This window comes from Geospiza fortis, unplaced genomic scaffold (genome assembly GCF_000277835.1).
Source record: "Geospiza fortis unplaced genomic scaffold, GeoFor_1.0 scaffold450, whole genome shotgun sequence".
In the NCBI taxonomy this organism is placed as follows: Eukaryota; Metazoa; Chordata; class Aves; order Passeriformes; family Thraupidae; genus Geospiza; species Geospiza fortis.
In genome coordinates this window covers 838,530-859,375 of record NW_005054416.1, presented here as the reverse complement: position 1 = coordinate 859,375, position 20,846 = coordinate 838,530, and the positions used below count along the sequence as shown (strand labels likewise).

General features: G+C 37.5%; 1 protein-coding gene across 1 annotated transcript in view; it reads left to right on the top strand.

Annotated features, from left to right (window-relative positions):
• The first annotated feature begins 3,193 nt into the window (after positions 1-3,193).
• Positions 3,194-20,846, top strand: part of MRVI1 (murine retrovirus integration site 1 homolog) — a 60,555-nt gene continuing 42,902 nt past the window's right edge. Inside the window, exons 1-2 of the mRNA XM_031061574.1 lie at positions 3,194-3,334; positions 13,324-13,444. The gene's annotated coding sequence lies outside the window, so the exon portion shown is untranslated. The remainder of the gene's footprint in view (positions 3,335-13,323; positions 13,445-20,846) is intronic.

The window sequence follows — 20,846 nt, the reverse complement described above, 5'->3', positions numbered from 1 at the left end:
TAAAGTAAATCTTAAAAATGAGAATTCTCAAAAGCTCAAATGAAGATATTTACAACTATTTATACACAAATATGCTATTTAAGCTAAAGTTCTCATCTACCAGATTGCCCAGTTAAAGCCAGAACTAGAAAAAAACAAAGATTGTGGCGGCAAGATAACTTTTCTGCTGTTGCTAGATGGAGCTTGTGCTTGAAAATTGTAGTCCACCCGGGAACTTCATTTTTGGAGTACCTTACCTCTACTTCAGCCTGAGAGGCAGAAGTCTCCATTCATTCAGTATGACAAGTATTTTAGTGCTTGTGTTTAGTGCTGCTTTTCACCTTCTCAAAGGCACAAATAAAAATCTTAGAACTTGAGGAGCCCAACCCAGGAAACTTAACATTGCTGTGTTAAATTTGCTACTCCTGCACTGCTGCTTTCTCGTAGGTCACAGAGCTGTGAAAATCAGGGAAATGGGAAGGTAAATGGTGAGATGAGGGCACACACATCCCATAACCACCAAGCCATATGTAACTGCAGAGAACTGCCTCTAGCTACTCTGAAATACTTCAGATACTTGTAAAAAAAAAAAATTCATGCTCTCCCAGGGGTCTACAGTAGTGGAATACTGGCAACATAAATATGTTGTGTTATGGGGGAGTTGCCAAGCCATCTGTGTTAGAATGCTTTTTAAAAAAATAGATATCACCAGATCTTAAAATAAACAAGTAAACAAGTGACTTTTTTTTATATGGTACATGCTACTATGCTTTCTTTATAGAATTTTAACAATCTACTTGAAATAATTCAATTTTAGCTGCTAATATTTCATCATTCAGTAATTTAGATTTTAGCTAGCAGCTTTCACCTCTGTTTGGCCTGAAATCATTCACATTAAACAAATCTCTGGACAAAGGATCTGCCAAAACTATAGAATAAATTATACAAAGCAGTTTCAGGAGCAGAAGATTGATGGGAAGCCTTGTTTTCCTCCTCTTGTGAGTACCTCCAGGATCCTTCTGTGTCCTCTAAATCCTACATAGACAGCAGGGGTCACGTTTGTGTGCTGCAAGTAGAGGGGCCAAACAAAACAAAACTGAAACTCTGCTGCTATAGGTTTTCTCCATAGTAGGGTCAGTAGCCTAAATCTGCTTTACAAACATTGGTTTTTCACTAACTCTCTGGGAACTCTAAAATATTGTGAGGCCTCAATTACTTTAAGAAATTTGGGCTAAATTTGGCCAACAGTTGTTATAGGATGCTGGACCAATGAACAAGCAACTTCAGCAAAGAGTTTTATTTCCCAGAGGACGACAATACTGTAGGACAGTAAACAACTTGTTCTTGCCCAAACTGGGTTTAAAGCATTGCTCTGAAAAGGACAAAAGCAGATTTAACAGAAACACAACTGTTGTAGACAAATGAAGCATTTGACACTTGTGGCCTAGAAATTCTGAGATAATAAACCTGAAAAATGATGAATTACAGGTGCTAGTAAAAACTCTGTGACTGCGGATAGTTAGATGGAAGACTGAAACCATGCTGAGTCACAAGAAGCTATTTCAGAACTTGAGTTTGTGGGTACTGAGATAGTAATTGAAAAAGATGAAAGGAGGTGTGTTAATATGCCTTGTCAGTGTCAGTAATGGTGTCAAGTACTATAAGTGGACAAAGGGCATCAATACCTGAAAAGGTAAAAAAAGGAAAAACCTAGCTGCTCCCTTTATGTAAGGAGCAAGCTTAAGCTCCAATGTTGTAGAAGTTTTCAGAGCCTTTTTTCACTGTGTTGATTTTTGGAACTAAGAATGTCTGAAGTGTAGAATAACAGACTTTCTAGTGCCAGCTGAAAGATGATGTGGCACAAAGCAGGTGCTCAGCTTCTAATTTTCTGTGCTTTGTTGCCATCAACTCATCTTTGCCCACTTCTCCTACAAGCCATACACCAGTCCCCTATGATGCTCTTCAAGTCGAATCATCAAATCCTTACTTTGTCTGATTTGTTTCTGCCTTACTGCTCTTACCAGGTATTGTCCAAAGACAGTAATTTAGTATTGTTCACTGCTTTCTCTTAAAACAGCCCTAATACATCCCTTCAAAACTTACAACTTACTATCCAACAATTTTAAATGCAATCTGTTGCTGTTTGGGTTTTTGGGGTTTTTTTTTTGTTTGTTTTTTAATGTTACCCACCTTCTTTTCTCTTGTCTTTTCTTCAGTTGTGAAAGGATTTTTGGATAGTTTGGCTTTCTTTTCTTTAATAACTTCCCAGCACTGGGCATTAGAGAGCCCTTAGTTAGGATCTGTGGGTGTAATTGTAATACTCATAAGTAAATAGTCTGAAGTAGCTAAAGGGCTGAAGTAAAATCTCTGTCAGTTTTAGAGCTGAGAGCTCTGAATCACATTCACGATTGCTCTGTAGATACCTGAATGTACTGTGGTAAAGGTTTTGGGTTTCTTTTCCCTCTTCAAGCCTCATTTGTAGCTACATTCTCTCATGGGATACTGTGGACTTCATTGGGAATTATTCCTACTCTGCAAGTGGAGAGCAGAGCCCATGACTGGACCGAAGCCAGCGTTCTTTAAAAGTTCACATGCCTTCTATTTGCTCTCTAATTTAGACTCCTTCTGACCAAACAAAGGGAGGGGGAAAGGAAAGAAAAATAGTAGCATCTGTGTCAGTAAAAAATTCTAAGGGTTAACATAACATGATGTAAACTGTTTCATCTGTTCTTCCTACTTGCCCATTTTAATCAGAAATGAGTAAGTAGAGCTTATATGCACTGAACTTGAAGAATGCTAATGGGATGTCTGCATCATGTTGTACCCAGAGTACTTATGCCAGAATAGGAGAGCCTTTAATTCTGTAACTCTCTGGGACAAGAAAAGCTTTCTGAAGAATTACTTTAAATTTAAACTCTCATTCTAACGTTAGGCAGCCTGTTGGATCTCTGAGTTAAAAATTGCTTCAGCTTTAGTTACTAGAGCCAGATGCAACATTGACCTTAAATGGTAAAAGCTCCCAAGAGTGAAAGAGAGGCTGGCCCGAGGGGAAAGAGAGGAATAACTGAAGTTTTAGGTAAGTAATCTCTATAACCAGGAATAAGCTCTTTTTCAGCCTGAAACAGAACGGAACCATTTTTCCTCCTTAAAGGTACAGTACCTTGTTCTTGTGATACTGAGGAGCTGGTTCTTTACTTCTTCTCCCCCACCCCTTCAAATTCTACCTCTTTGTCAGATTTTAGCTGCTTAAAAACTGGGTGTAGTCAATGCAACCTCGTTCTGCTTGCTGTTTGGGACTATACAAGAATGAAAAAGAAAAAGCTGTGTTAATTATACTGAGACTTGAATAATAAAGGTATGTGGTGAGTAATTCAAGGTAACCGGATTCCCAGATACTGTCATCTGTATTGTACTAACCAAGAGGGAGTCTAAGGAGCAATCCATATCATAGAGAAACAGATAAGTCACAGATTGCTCTTTTTCTTATTAATTATGATTTTCCTTCCCTCATGCTTTTAACAGTGCTGGAGTGGTTCATGTTGGTGGATTATCTACTCGTCTGGAACTTATCTTTTAAAAAGGTATTTCCAGAGCCATTTCTTTGTACAGTCTCTGAGTTTAGTTCTGTTAGATGTAAATTAATGCCACAAAGTTGTATTTAATTGGAATGCTGTAAAGAGAAAAACAAATATCTTTAAAGTGTTAAAACATGTTTCCTTTAGTTTAGAAAAATATCTTTATTTCCTTTTCCTGATATTGATTTTCAGTTTTATCTTTAATGCTATCCTGCATTAAAGTGTATTTAATTTCCTTGATAAATTAAAACACATTTTTGTCTTACTAATATGTATATCAAGGTCTTCTTTTGCTTTAGACAGCAAAATGTAAACAACCTGAAAGAATGAGGTCGGTGCAAGGAAGTGATAACTGAAACTGGGGACTTAGGTTTCTGTTACTAACTCACATTACAAGCAAATTGTGTTAGTGAGTTGATTTTTCAAATCTGCATAGCATGGTTTCACGTGGTGAAAAATTCTCTGCAATCAGTAGTGAATTTCCTTCTCTGTGGAGTGATTAGAGCATAGTTTTTAGTTTCTGCCATACAGAGATTGGGTGAATTTAGAGTTCTGAGTCTAGACAGTGTTCTTGTGAGTGCTGACAGTCACTGCATTTATGTTTCATATGGTAGGTGTTGTGTACACTTTTGTGAAAGTTTTCTTCATCCAGCTTCAAGAGGCTGTGATAAATGAATCTTACTTGTTAAAGCATTTCATATCTTGTTGCAAAACTTGGAATAGTTTTCTTTTTCTCTGAACTATCATTAGTGAACAGATTAGTACATTTAGGTTAAACTTCTAGCAGACCTTCATGTTTTACATCAACAGTAATATCCCAAATCAGCAATTAGACCACACTTGGAGCCTAATAATCTAATGATACAACTCACAGAAATCTAAGCTTATTAGAACAGTGGAAAATAAGAAGCCGGTATATGAAATGCTGAATACTGAGGGTCCTCGCCTACACAATGTTCTTGTATTTCGGGCCTCCAAAGACCTCGTTCTGATTTGTTGATCTTGCATATGTTACTTTACTTGTGATGTTTTATGCAACCCTTCAACTTCTGCAAGGGAGTACAAGTTTAGATGGTATTCTAGAAGGTGTTTAAGTTTCCATGACTTACTTTTAACAATATGTAAACATTGGGATAACTAATCAGTGTCTAAGTCCTCCAAGTGTGAACCAAGTATATATTTCTAATACATGATATAGCTCTTCAACAACTATTATTCTTGTCTTACACAGTTCTTTTTTTATTTTGTAACTTAGAATATGTAATGAAGTACCTATGTGTAAATTTGTCTTCAGTAAAGGAATTGTGATGACAAAAGTGTAATTTAATATAAAAAGTACGAGTTGGCTTATTTGTGCATGGTGAATATTGTGTTAACATAGCACTGATAAGTACCTAGGATTTTCATAGTATTTAACTTTTAGAAATCCATCTGCTTTAACTTTTAGAAATCTATCTGCTTCACATTCTTCTGGATTGAACTCTAAATTGTCTGTGAGCATGAAACCTATATGCCTCTCTACTTTGTATCATTTTATATGTCAGTTTTAATAACTATAGTCCTATTTGTCTGGGAGGCAAACATTGGAAATTAAGAATTATCTAGCAGTCAGATTAATAACTCCAATGTTTAGCCCCAGCTGCTTCCATTCTCCTTTCAATCAGTCTGTTTCCTGTTAGCTTTTAAGGGTAGTTTGGTGTCAAATAACTTTTTAAAAAGTTATTTAGGACAGACTACAGCAAGCTATAGGGAGTTGGACCTGGGAGAGACAGGTATGAAAGCTTCTCCTTTCAAGGGTTGTATATGTATGTTCCTCACATGGAGTTCTCCTTCCTCATCTATTTGCTGTTCTTAGACAAATGTCTAAGTCCAGGAAAAAGAAGGATAAAATGGCTTGTGAGTGGAAGGGGAAAGAAAATCCTTGCTGTTTCAAGATTCATGGGCTATTTAAAGATCTGGGGGATTTGTGGGCAGAGAATACATCTTTTTGCTGTCCTATCTTGCAGGCTTCCTGTAAACTAAGCAGAAGAATTTCCTTGTGATGTGCTCTCTGCCTGTGCTTCCTTTGAAAAGTGGGTCAAAGAGATGTTTTGGATCTTGGTATCACTGACAGAAAGGAAATCTGAGTGGGTGATGGATCTCTGTAAGCTTCTAAGTGACTCAAGACATGAATTACTGCTTATGTACGAGTGTAGAGCTGTTGTGGAGAGCTAAGACTGTGACTTATGGTAGTGCCTTGAAATAATAACTCACTTTCCCTCCCTGGAAAGTAGATCCCAAGAATTCTGAAAAGGAGAGAGGGATTTGTTATTTAGAGCAAGTGGACTTGTAACCTTAGGTTTTGATGGAGAGCTTCAGCTCTAATAGCATCCCTGGATTTAATCCTCTGATCTAAGTAGGTAGATGTAATGGGTTTTTTGCTTTATATTTCTTTTCCTTTAGGTTAATTTCAGTGTGTCTATCGTTACTTTTACAAAAAACAATTTGAGAATGAAATTTTACTTAGGAATTGCAAAATGTATTAAATATCTAAAAGATTGAAACAACAAAACCGACAACAAAGATCACACGCTTACCTCCATTTCATAGCTGAAATCAAAAATGCCTTACCATGTGCTAAAACTTTCGCTTATCCTTAAAATGTGCAAAACACAAAATCTTTAGGTATCACAAGTAATCTGGAACCTGTAGTAATTTGGATATCTCTAGAGATCTGTGGATTTACACAAGTAAGGCCTGTAGAATATGATTTTCCAATGCTGACAGGGATTGCTGGGAGAGGATGAGAGGAGCAGGGAGGGAAGCATGCAAACCTGTCAGCTAACGTGTGTCAAGTGAGTATGTAAACCTGGAAATCTTTTCCCCAGCTGAAGCATATTCTGTTGTTTTGTTGTGATGCACATACATACTTTAGAGTCACTGTTGTCTCCTGATTTATGTGTAAATATGCCTGGTGGTTGTCCAAAGAGAGCGGCAATCTCATGGCTATAAAATACAGCCCACTGTGTTTACTGGGATTAGTTACTGTGATTTCTGCAAAGAGCAAATGGGTTGAAAAGTTGATCTAACAAACCGTGGTGGTGGGGAAAGCTTTTTATGTTGGAGCTGCGCACTGTCTTCTTACCCGCCGTAATGTTTTGCATCCTGAAAATGAATGTGTGACAGAAATTCTGGGCTGCTGGGGCAAGTACAATGATTGCTTTGGGGTAGAGACTTGCCTTCTGGGTAAAATTATTGCTGTTTATATAATTCTGCAGAATGTTTTGTAAGGCTGAAGTTATACATGGGGAATTTGGCTCTGAGTCTTTGCTTTTGAAATTGTCAGCAAAGTTTCCATTGACTTCAGTGTTGCCAGAGGAGGCACTTAGCAAACACCACAAAGGTAAAGACTCTCTCAGGGCAATCTGAGTAGGAGAAGGTCTATTTTCATCCATCTTGTTTTGGACTTGATTTGTACTAACAAATTACAAAATCAGTAAAATGATAGCTTTTTCTGACATTTTGGACAAGAAAAATCCTCTATTTCATTTTCAAATGTTCTCCCAGTTTCTCCAGTCTCTTTTTGAAGGTAGTAGAATATAGTAAGGTCTCATATATCAATTAATGTTTCCTGTTAAAACTTCCAAACTTGTAATGAACTGTGCTGTAAGTGCTGAACAGAAAAAAATAAAGTGTCTAGCCATAAGTTGAAGGAGAGCTTGTAGAGAGGAAGGGAAATAATTTAATAATGTATGAAAATTGCTTCCCAACTTCAGCTGCTTCATTTCCCATATTTTTCTTTATAAATAGTGAAGGAAAGGCTCTGACCTCTGGGCTTGTGAAAATAGAATTACATGACTGGGGCCTAGGTGCAGTGGAGGGTGGAGTTTGTCCCAGGAGGAGGTGCTAAGTCAATCTGGTGTTCTGCACATCACCTCAGACTGGAAAAGGCTTGGAAGCAACCCTACATATTGTGCCTTGTTCCCTTATGCCAGTGTAGGGGAGCCCATCCAGACTTCCCTGAGGGCTGTTGCAGTTAAGGACTTATTCCTGGTTTCTGTTAGATAAAATCATCAGCATTGTTTCAAAAGCTGATTTTAGTAAGTGCAATAGTCAGTGGAGCAGACTGTTGAAACCAAAGCAGATTTATCAGAATTCCCAAGTATCTTAGGAATCTGAAGCAAGGAACTACTCAATGCATTAAGTAAAAATATCTTTAAGGGACAGGGAGAAAGAATGCATGGGATATATTCTAAAACCTCAACATGTAAAACTCAGTTTTTATCTTCATGTTGAGATTTTGGGATCTGTTTGAAATGTCTTCTGTATAAAACACAGCATTAAAATGTTCCAAACCTCATATGTTATGTGCCAATGGAATAGAGTCTCTGAAGTATTAACAACCTTGAACCCTTATAGGAAGCTCTTGATATTTCCTGTTGGATTCTTTTTTTTTTGTAAGACCTTGACATTTTCTGTTTAACAGATTTTTTTTCTTAGTAAAATGGCAGACATCAACTATCTCACTCTCTACAAAGCTGATGTATAATTGTAACAGAGGGGTGAATAATACCTAAAGATCCCCAAGGAAATCTGTCCTGTTGCTGTTTGGTATTTCCCTGTCTAGTAACGTGTTCAGAAATTACATTAAATACCAAGTGGTGAATTTTACTGATCACTTTGGAATGATGCTAAAATTAAGTACCCAGAGGAAAAATACTGCACACAAGGAAAGTAACCTGGGCTACATCAGGAAGAGTGTGGCCAGCAGGTTGAGAGAGGTGATCCTGCCTCTCTATTCAACCACAGCTGCCGTGCTGTGTCCAGTTCTGGGCTCCTCTGGACAAGAGAGACAAGGAGATACTGGAGAGGATCCAGCAGAGCCCACAAAGGGGATGAGGCATCTGGAGCATCTCTCCAGTGAGGAGAGGCTGCAGGAGCTGGGCCTGGTTAGTTGAGAGAAGGCTGAGAGGGATCTCGTTAATGCTGATAAATATCTCAAAGGCGGGCTAAGAGGATGGTGCCAGCCACTTTTCAGTGGTGCCCAGTGACAGGATGAGGAGCAATGGCCATAAACTAAAACACAGGAAGCTCCATCTCGACATGAGAAACAACTTTTTTACATTGAAGGTGTCAGAGCACTGGGACAGGATGTCCAGGAAGATGGTGGAGTCTCTCTGGGCGCATTCAAAACCCACCTGAATTCATTCCTGTGTCACTGCTCCAGGTGACTCTGCTTTGGCAGGGAGGTTGGACAGGATGGTCTCCAGAGGTCCCTCCTAGCCCTAATTATTCTGTGATTCTTATTATGAAAATGATAAGTTGTATTTTCTTAAACCATCTAGCAAGTCAGACTCATCTTGTAAATTGCTGTTCCCATTTGGATTGTGTGGAGCTTTCCCCGTGTGCATGACCTATGGGTCTGTCTCTTTGGACTTTGATCACTCCAGAGAATCTGGCTCCACTTAATGTGAAGACAATTTCCCTTTTTCTGTTGCTTAACAGGTAAAAATCAGAATTGATGGATATTTTTGCCTTCAGGACAGGACTTGGTAAATTTCTTGTACAGATTTTTACAAAATGAGGACAAATCCACCAGGTTTTTCACCTAATATTATTCTTAGGTAGTTGGTGATATGTTTTCTCAGAACGAAGTCTCTTAAACTCATGACAGAAACCTCACAAGTCACAATGTATCTTAGACTCATCTGTCAGCTTATATGATTCAGAAGTTGTGAAGCTGAGAGGTTTTTTCTTCCTTTTGAAGGTGGGTACTGTACAATCATCCTGTGTACTTATCTTCTGAGCATCTGCTTGGAAAATAAAACAACGTGCCTTTTTGACATCCAAGAAAGTGCTATAAAAAGTCTGTTGCTATGTTTAAATGCCTACACTCAGTTGCTATAGCAATAAAAATATCAAAAATGATGTACAAATTGCCACAGTGCATTACTAGCCCTTTCCTGGACAGGGAGATTGTGGGACTGAGACTGTGACAGAGGTGCTCAGTGTATTGGAGAGCAGAATTGCCCCATAGTTCTAGTTGCCCTGTGGTGGCATCTGAGAGCAAAATGTGTCCCATGGACAAAATGTGTCCCAAAATGTGTGAATCCCAAACTGGCTGGGTCAAACAGGACAGTTGGGTCCCTACTGAATTCAGTTGCTTCTTCATGACTTGCATGTTGAATATTTGGACCAGGTTCCCATTTCTCTGCAAGATAAGCTGCTGAACATGTTGACCTTTCTCTAAATTCCTTCAGTCCCATGACAGCAAGTGTGAAAATCAGCTTACAGACTGCATCAGCCCGTGTAGATTTTTCTCCCCGTAACATCCCAGTGGTCAGTGTGAAATGTCCTTGTTTCTTAGGCAGTTATGGGCACCCTGCTATCAAAAGAAAAGAAATTAAATAGTAGCTAATGGAATCTTTAGCATCTCTGTGGGGCTCAAAGCCTTGAACATTCAGTTGTTTCTCAAAGAGAGCAGGAAATTCAACTTCCTTCATAAAACACAGCAAGCAGAGGAAGGCATGTTATTTTGGCAACTGTAAGTTTGGTTATGGAATGGAATTGTTTCCTCAGACATTTCTATGCCTCGTTCTCTTGTCTCCTGAGGAATGCTAGAGGAAAGATTTGGAGAAATTGAAGCTATGTTTGAAAGCAAGATAACTGGTTCTCTTTATTCCAATTAGCTTGAAGAATTCTCAAGGTTCAAATGAGACTGGCTCAAACTGCAGAACAGTGTGCAGGTTAATTTGCATATGGTAATTCACAACAGTCATTGTAGTTAGTTCAAGTATTTTCTTTAATACTCTTAGAAGTCCATTTGAGAGGTCTGATATCAAGAGTGTATCAGTGGTAGAAATATATATTTTAAATCTTTGTTTTAGTGGTTATTGTTTAATGCTCTTTTTCAAGAGTGTTATAAAAATGTTGATGAAGTAATTCTTAGAGGCAACTATGATACTCTGTACTTTGAAGGCCCACTTAAATCCTGCAGTACCTCTAAGTACTTTTGGGCTTTTTTATTTTTCTAAAAAGACTGGATAAACTACTGCCACGTACATGGATCACAGTTTTTCTCAAAATAAGGGTTGCAAAGTTGCGTACATAGTTGCACCCCTCTCATTTCTTCTAGCTTGTATTTGCAATCTCAGTACAGTATTTTTCTATAATGAATCTTGAGCATCTTTGGGATTTAATTTTAATGTTTGGGTTTTTTTAAGTCTTGAAAAATGTGAAAATTTTTAGCTTTAGAGCTGTGCCAACTCCAGTGAGTGTGGAAGCATGTGTCTTTCTCAACCTTTGTGGGGATTCTTTGTTTACTTTCCAGGTGTTCCACATGGAGTGCTGGACAATAACCTGGGTTTATCCTTAAATGAGAAGGTCAACAGCACTGATTGTGGGTTTGGTTTGTTGGTTGTTGCTTGGTTTTGGGTTTTTTTTTACAAATCTAATGGGGGAGTCCAAATGTTAGATCCATAAATATTTATTGATACTTGTTTATTAAAGTGCTGTGTAATTAAAATTCCAAAGGTTATCCTGTTACGTCAAGCCTGGGAGGTGCTTCTGTGACTGCACACTGTTGTGTGCCTGTGAAACCAGCACATCTGCACTGCATTTACAATATTGGAACTTCTACTGTTGAGAATATGTGGCCACATGAATAACCTAATTGGGGAAGGGGAGAGGACAACAGAGGAGATGTGTGAAATTTAAAAACTATAGCCTTTATTTTTCATGACACTGTCAAATACTTGAAAACAAGAAACCTGATTTCTCTTAGAATTGTGTTTATAGCATCCCTTACCACAGTTATGGCATCAGTTGATTCTGCATTTCTAAGTTCTTCTATATAGTCTCTGTTTCAGATGCTGTACATCTGAACTTGCATCTGCCATGGAAATACAAACTTCCTGATATCTGCCAGTTCCTGCATCAGCTTAGCTTGAAACTCATCACCAGCTTATGGCAGTGCAGGGAGACCTGAACACACAACATTAGCTACATAAGCTTTTTTCTAGAGAAAATGTATTATGTGGCTATTGTTTAGAGCCACGTTTCTCTTTATATGTTGTCCACTAGCCTTCTTTAAGTGTTAGCTATACATTTATTCTTTCCAAAATCTATTTTTGGTATTGTTTTCCTTGGACTAAAAAGTATGCTTTTATTCTGGTTGTCAGCCAACTAACTTTCCCCCTTCTTCCTTGCCCTCCCTTCATTCTCTCCCAGTACCCTTTGAACTTGTCCAACTTGTTGAATTTGGCAGGAGAGGATTGCAGAAGTATTAAACTTCTAGAAGTGAAAATCAGTGGTGTGGTAAGAGAGGAGAGACCCAGCTTAGTGCCGCTAAGAGGAGAGGCTCCACTGTGAGCTGAAATTATCATTGATTCTGTTTGATCTGCCAGCTGGCAACCTGGCATGTGTGAAGCTTAAAACCAGGCACAGCAAATGCTGTCTCTTGGCTCTCTGGACTGGTAGAAGACAAGGAGACATGTAAGCTTGCTCTGAGGGAGATAAGACACAAAATCATCAAAATAAAATACCCGAAGAACAGGTTTTGATAGCTGAGCTGCTTAGAAACATCCCATTTTTTAATGTAGGGAGACATAGGTTACTAAATGGTCTGTTTGTGCACTGCTATCTTTATTTTGGAAAAAATTCGTAAATGTCTGTGAAACAGATCGTGAAAGCTGCAGGCTGATAACTCCTGTGATTTCACACCAAGTTCTAATCATTGGTGGCAGTCCATATGTTTGTCTGCTTTCCAAAGTGGTGTTAGTTTGTAACAGACACCCTCATCTATTTTGCAGATTTTTCCATCGAGGCCTAAAAGGAAAAGGTCTGAGGTTTGTGCAGTCTTTGGGAACAGGCTATAGACTCTGCTCAGCCTGCTCTTTAGGCATGTCAGTCAGGTTCATGGGAATGTTGTTAGTGGACAGGTTCTTCCCATGGCAAGTAAATGTCAGCCAGCCGGGTAGAGGCAGCCATTCTAATTAGGCTTTCCTTATGCAACAGATGTTTTGAAGCTCAGCCAGGGAGAATAAAGTAATACCCAGAGACAGCAGCCCTTATCTGCTCTCTGGTCATTTAAAGAAGGCAGTTGGGGCTCAGGAATCTGTTCCCTGAAAACTTCCTTGCATTTGTACTGGTTTCTCCACCAATTATGTCCTTTTGTGCATGTTCAAGGTCATCAGGCAAGCTCTAAGACTTATGGAACTCCAGGAGTTCCACATCATGAACACTGCTCACTTGGACTCACTACTTTAGGTGCCCTTAAATCACTTGTCATAGGTTTAGGAGTCTATTTTGTTTTTTAATATATAGAAAAATACTGGTCTCTTTCTCTAAAGACTATTCAGAGTATGAAGATATTTGGTTTATGGATAAGGAGAGTTTTTGTTCTTCTCCTTTTTTTAAAATAACATTGGGAAAACCAGCAACACTAAATAAATGCTCTCAACATGAGATATAGGGATCCTGTTAAAGAACTCCCCTTCTGTCTTCCTTCAGCTCACTTCAGAAGTTTCTGGAGATCTTTTGTTGAAGTAAACTTCAGTGAAAAATGGCAGAATGAGATCTCATTTGCTCTTAAGCAAACTGACTGCACACTTTGTTACTCACTGGTTTGTTATTCTGTGATTATTTGAAGGAAATTAACCTGTGGTAGCATCCTGTTTTCTTTCTTTGCCTGATCATCTGCTTGGAAGGAGTTGTTCATTTTGCTTGAACAAACTAAAAATCCCCCCCTTTTCTATGTAGTATTGAATTTGTTTCTCTATATTTAAAACAGGAAGCTCCTGCTTACAGCATTCCAGCTATCAGCCTGCTGAATATTCATTATCCTTCCTTCACCTGTGCTGCAAGGCATTATGTTGACCATGAGAATTCCAGACCTTAAATTCCTCTAATAGGTAATAAACTTTCTGCTTGCATTTTAAATTTTACTCCTGCAGTTTGAAACAGTTGGGCTAATTACTCATTTGTGGGTCTCATCCAGTGCAGTGAGTAAGGAGCCCTGTACACGAGAGTTGCACAAATCGGTTGTTATTCTGACAATTTTTAACATATTTCAGTTTTTTTTCTTGATTAACGTATACGTTACCCATTTGCTGTTTTTTTAAATTAAATGCTGCTTTATAAGCAATTTTAATTAAACTGGTCAGTAAAAATTAAGGCTGGGGTCATTGATGAGAAGATATGAAACCCTAAAAAAATGTTCCTAGAAGATAAAAATCATTGTTGGATTGCCTAACTAATATCCAAGAAGATATATTTTTATTTATGTATCAAGCATTATTCCACTGAAGTGAATGCTCCGCCTGTTGATAAAACTCAGGATGTAAGTGTGCATTCCTGGTGACTGGAAGTGTAATGTGCGGGTATGTGGCAAAAGAGATGTAGTTCAGCAGTGCAAGAAGTGAGACAACTGCTTTTAGGTAACACAGTGAGTTTTACTACAGTGAATTTTATCATTTGGACCTAGCCTGAAGCAGTATTTATTCCATGGTGCCAACATCTGATAAACAATTCAGGTGAAGAAGCAAGACCAGAGACCACTTTGACTTCATTGAAGTGATCATTTCTTCTTCACAGCAGTAAATCTTTATGCTATTGGCAAGTGTTATTGGAAAGTGCTGAAGTATTACATTCACAGTATTTTGAATGCTTGGAGGTTCTTAAAATGAAAAAAAAAATCACCTTTCCCAAAATATTTGTAGGACATAGTGAAAAATGTGTCATTATACAGTGAAGACCCAAATCCCTTGAAGAGGTCAGGACTCAACTGTTGTATCCCTGACTTTCTTAAGCACAGTTCCATTATTTTCTGCTGCATTTGTGCTATGGAATAATGATTTAAGTGGGTGAAATTTAATGTTCTAGTCAGTTAATAAGATTAAATAACGTACCAGTGCAAAGAATATTCAGCATGTTTTCAATATTCAGACCTTTCACAGGAATATTAACCTATCACAGTAAGGTCTGCAGCTGGGCAGCTTTGTGAGAGTAAACTGAACAAGTAACTGCTGCTTGCCTTTGCAGAGTAACCTGACTAGAAATGTTGTGAGACTTATAAATGCCTGACTTTTGGGTTGGTGTAGTTGAAGAAATAAAAATGAAGACAGAGTATGAACCTAATGAGTGAACTAAATAAAATTCCATTACTCCACCTTGCTTAAAAAAATGAAGAAAATTAAACTTTTAATGCCAAAAGCACTGATATAGTGTAATTGGTAACTTTATAGTTGAATATTCATGAAGATCTGCAGTATATTCATTGAAGGAACTGATTATAATTCAAACAATCTCTGTGATTCAAGTTTGCTTTTTGCTTCACCTCAGTTCAAAAGTACACTTAACACATCTAGAATTGAAGTGGATTTTTTCTGAATATGATAGAAAAGTGTGGTGCCATGCACGCAGGTTAGCAAATTGTTATGGTAAGCACTGTAGTTGCCCTGTTTTTTAATCTTCTAAATTCCATTGTTTCTTCAGAAAATTGTTTCTGATTTAACTTGATAATGAGAATTTTAGAAAAAAAATCATAGCTGGCTCTGACTTTAAATTTAAATATTTCCTTTAACACAATTACATAAATGGCATGTTCAGTTAGTAACTTTATCCTCTTTGTTCTGTAAAAATATACTTTTCTGTTTTCAACAAGCTTAAAAACACAACACTTGGAGGAAACACTTAGAAAATGAATTTGTAGGGTGTCTTTAAGTGCCATGGAAATTCAAATAAACATTGTTCTAACTAAGAAACACAACAACAAAAAAGTTTGTGTTGGAAAAAATATTTACATGCCTTAGAAACATGTTCAACACAATTTGATATCCTCTTATTTGCAGAAATCAAACAGTATCATTGGTATTAATTTATATTTAGGTTTAAGTTATTTTTTGCATAGGTATAGATGTTATAGATTTTGTTTGTTAAGCTAGCTTGGCAATTGTTACTTGTTTCTGGTCAGTTGTTGGGTATAAAGAAGAAATGAAAGGAAGATATGAAAAAAGATGAGTGGAACATGCATTAAATATTTCTAGAAAGCCTATAAACTTCAGTTCTAAGTTCTGGCTTTCTATTTCTCTCTTATTTCTTTTGATCTGTGAGGAAAAATATTGGGAAGATGATTTCCCAATTACTGCAGCCTAGGATTTGGATAGAACATTAATAAAGGGAATTAAGATTTTGGTTCTTAAGAACATAAGCTCTTAGCCAATATAATTAAGAATTAAGAGGAGGATAGAAACTGTCTCTCTTTAGCTTACTATTCCTTCAACTGCGCCAAGAAAATTTTTTGGAAGGTAATCTGAAGTAAGTCACTTCAGGAAAGGCCATTATATAAAAAAAGATTAATTTTAACCTAACAAAGCTTGTCTCCCTGGCTTCTCTGTAGTCATCTGAGAAGCAAAAGGTTCCTGCAGAATGCAATTCAGAGAGCCTAAATTAAATTCCTGGTTTTAGGACAGGAACTTAAGTTGATTCAAAAACAAGAAAAAAAACCAACAAACCAACCCGAACCAAACTAACAGAAAAATTCAGGGGACAAATGGCCTTAGGCTAAAATGAGTCCTCATGATGGTTCCCTGTATACATATCCTCATGCCTGTCAATATGTTGAAGGCAAGTGGTATTATTAATAATACAGTAGTGAAGATGATGAACAGAATGAAATGGGTCCAGGCTCTTCTCTTGATCCTTCCTCACAGAGAACATCAACTTTGGTGTGACTGGTTTTGGTAGGAACACTTGAAAGAGATCTTAGATCAGCATTTAGCAACTGTATCCAGCCATATCCCAGCTGATGAATCTTTGAATGAAAACAGCAATTTCTGCTGACAAGTAAAAGCAGATATCTGCGTTGTCTGGGAGACAACAATTGCTTCCTCAGCTTATCAAGTTTTCATTTCTTTATATCAACTCTAATAACTATAATGGGACTAACGCAAAGGTGGTATTCAGTTTAACTGAATTGATAAAGAGACACAAGCAAACTAGATAGAGTTTCATAATTCTTATCAAATCACAATACCTAAGGCAAAACTGAGCTTGAAAGCTTCAAGGGGAAGAGGGATGCTCAGGTGAAAATTTGGCTTTGAGGTGTTGGAAGAGCCGTTTGTCACCTTCCTTTACTTACCTGTACTCCCAGGAGTTGATATTAGGGAGCATTCCCTGCTTAGTCCTGTCCTGCAAGCCATACAAAGGGAGGACAAGGTGTGACCTGCCAAGTTGAAGGCATAATTGTGTTGCAGCAAAAGAGCATGGGGAAAACCTTCAGGTTTAGAGGCACACAAAATTTACAGTTTCTCTTCAAAGTAGAGAGTGGAAGCTTTGATTTTGCTTTGTGGAAAAAAAAAGTAGGTTTCTCACAAAATTTTCTGGACAAGAATTAAATGTAGTTTGTTTTGATCTTGTGCATCTATGATGGAGTATTTAGCCATAGTGAATGAAAGCTTACAATGATATATATTATTTCTTTGTTAAAGCAACCTTATTGTGGAATTTGTTATAGATTGAGTTTACTGGTGCATAAGCAAAATGGTAATTAGAGTGTGAAATAACTTCTAGAGTTGTAAAGTCATGTGACCTTTTTCAAGTTTTTAGTATCTCAGGGGGAAGGCCCTCCACTGTATCATAGACCAATCTTATATTTTTGGTTTTTACATTTCTTTGCCTGCTAAAACCTGATGTTTATACTGGCTGAACTAGTAAGAAATATTAGAGGAAGAGAAGAAGTATTTCAAGCCTCTATCCCAGAAAATGAATTTATTCCTACTGCTGTATATTCTCTAAGAGAAAACCAGTGGGAGTGCAAGAGCATCTTAAGACATTTCCCCAGTTTGTACCATTGATTTGAGCTGAGATTATTCTCATGGTTTTTTCTGACTCAGCCACATGTGAGGCTTTTGGACCAGGAGTGTAGGCAGCATTGTACAGCTGAATATATGTGACAGGGAGAGGTGTCATCTCAAAATAAAAAAGAGACATTTTTTTTCAGTGAGAACAATCATTCACTACCAGAGATGTGGTAGTGTCCCCATTGCTGGAGGTTTTCAAGACATAGAGACCATGCTCAATCTCATCCAGGTTCCCTTTCCCACAATGGGTTGGGCAGGTCAATCTTGCAAGGTCCCTTCCAGCCTGGGCTGTTCTGGGATTCAGTGATAATAAGTAGAAAAAAGATGGAGAACAGCAATTATGCTTTGTAATTGAGAGCTGTGTAAACCTTCACACCAGTCTCAGCTTCTGATTTTCTGGAAATTTCTATATTGATTTGCACCTATGTCTTCTATTAAAAGGCATTGAAGACAAATAGGATTTTCTTCACTGAGTCATAAAATGGGAGATGTCCTTTAGTGTGTGTGTGCAAGCAAATGTGCCTCTATGTGTAAGACTACAAAGTTTGGAAAGTGCTGGCTTACTGTCCTTTCTCCTGTGAAATTCAATTCTTTCTCTGTGGTACATCTTAAAGAACTCAAAACACTTTCAGTAACCTGCCACCCAAATAGCCTCTTAAAAACATCTGAAGATTGCTCATCTGCAAGAATCTAAAACGTGACAAAGCAGGGAGATGCCAGACATTCTTCAGGCTGAGATATGTTTACTTCTTCATGGAAGCTGCTGAGGAATCCAGCACAGTATCATCCTGAGTCTTAGTCCTGGCTGTGCTCTTAGCACGTACTGTTTGTATTAACTAGAAAAATGTAAGAAAAAGGCCTTTTCTCCCATTGCTTTCTTCTGCCTGTTCTGTCCATCCATTTCTTCAGCATTGCCAATTACACATGGTGAACAAAAAGGCACTTTTCCTTTGTTTACTTTCTCGCAATCAGTTTCTTTCAAAAATTGAAGCTGCTTCCACCACTGAACATAAGGGCTGCACATCCAGGTCTTGCAAACCGTTCATCTGATCCCGCACAGAGATCATGTTCATGCTACTCCAAAAGCTGAACCCTTCTTTAACACTCACTGTTCTCAACATCTGCAGCTCAGGCCTTTCCAGGTCCAGGGGCTGTATAGAATTATTACTGTACATCTCTGCCTGCATCTGATTTCTGTTTGAACTGACTTATGTGCTCCAATTATTTTTCAACTTCCTGTGGTAACAAATTCAATTATTTATTTATATACTGTTGAGAAGGAACTTCTTTTCTACTCAAACAATTGCCTAGTAACTGCTTTTGGCATCCTTATTCATATATACTGTGAGGAATTGAGGGCAAATAATTAATAGGCCACCCTCTTCAGTCTATTCATCACTTTCTAACCTGTTTCTATCCAGAAGTGTCTTTTTTGCATGGAAACCATTTGCAGTTGCTGACCAGTTTTTCTTCTATGAACCATTTGTTTTTATGTTGTGGGGGGTTAGTTGTTGTTCTTTTGGGGGATGTGTGTGCTTGTTTTTTTGGTTTTTTGAGATGTGACTAGAATTGTTTTGAGGATTTGGTCTCATATTCTATGCTGTTTCCAGCTCTTTCGTATTCTTGACATTTTTGCTTTTTTGGCTGCTGCTGCTATTTTCAGAGAGCTATTCAAAATTACTCTGAGCTCTTTCCTGACTTGTAAAACATAATGACAAACTCTTATTTAACTAAGTGGTTTTTTTTGTTTTTTTTTTGTTTGTTTGTTTGGCTTTTTTTTTGTCGTGTGCATCTACTTGCCTTTTTCACCTGATGTTTTGTTATTCAGGTGCTCAATATTGCATAAACTACCTTGGCTGTCTTTAGCTCTGATTTTCCCATCTCATCTTTTATCATCTGTACAGACTCACTTTTCCAGATTCTTCAGGACTATGTTGAACACTTCAGCACCCATGGAAGTGTAATGTCTGCAGCACGCAGAACTGCTTCTGTCCTTTTTCCTCCTTCAGTCACAGGAGGTATTTCTCTTTTGTCCTGTGGGAGCAGTTTCCTTAAGATGCTTAATAGAAAACTTTGTCAAAACCTCTCCTTGAAAAATCCATGTTGCCAGTATTAAAATGACTGTTGATTTCTGTAAAAGGATTTACTGAAATGGCAAAGTTTAGATTGCTGGACAATCCTGTATTAATTTATCATTTTTGTATCTGGATCTATTTAGTAATAAACTATTACATAAATTTCTCATCTAGGACAGTTATTATCTAAAAGTTAGGAACTAGGATGGAAGTCTTAAGTGATAATAAAGTTATAAAGCAATCAGTTCTCAAATCAGAAGTTTGTTTTGTTTGGGCAGAATAACAAAGCAGTTCAAGGTCAACATCAAAATATTGGAAGAGATGTTTGGAAAGAATGAGCATCCTTCATTGTGTGCTCTTATCTCAGTCTCTAAGTCTTTTTATTTGCCTTCCATTATCTCAGGTAGATAATGCACAGCTTTTTTTTTCTTGGCATTTGCCAGAATGTTGTCCAGAGGCACCCTAAACCTCTAAAAGTTTGATTAACAGTAAAACCTTGGATGCATTGGTATTTCAGCATTTTTTTCTGTTAAGATTAGTCTTATCTATGTAGATTTTTGGTATTGTTAAAATTACACTGAGTTCCTATATAATCTTTTAAGAGATATTTTCTAAATAATTTACCTGGTTTTGTATTTTTTTATTCCATAATATATTAGAATCACTGAATCTTTTTCACTCCATCATTCTCTACAACTGTTTTAAACTTAAAATAATGGGTTTACTTTAATGCAACCTTATTTACTTTATTTGACATAAAGAAAAGAAAGTTAAGTAATAAATCTTAATGTTTGTGACTGCATGCTTATTGTATACTAATTGTTTAGAAGTAGGCAAATACAGTAGGCCATTTTGACTCATCGTATATAAAGTTGTAAAATTAGTATTATTAGATACACATGACAATTTCTTAGTAGAGTGATAAGAGCAATACTGAGTTCTAGCATAGCTTATACAGTGCAATAAAAGTAAAACAGGACTAAGAAACATGAATTTGGGCCAGTTTAGCTCAGTATCAAGATGTGATTGCTGCTCCTTTCTCACTTTTCTCTTTGCTCCTCTCCCAGGAGATACCACACTGTCAGCAGCTGCAATGGAACAGGAGGTGTTGTACAAACTCAGTCATTTGCTGCTTGTGAACTGAGAGACTGAAATGCAATTCCATGCCTTACCCACTGCTCTTAGTGCAGATATGGAGTGCCCTGGCAAAACCAGACAATTGCAGTAGGTCTGATATTTCTGTGGCAAATCTTGACCCATGGCATGTCCTGGAGTTTTTTTAAAGCCTCGTAGAATATGAATAACTCTATTCCTTTTTATGCCCTTCTCATATCCCCTATTTTCATTTTAGGTTTTGAGGTAAAAAATGTCTGAACTAG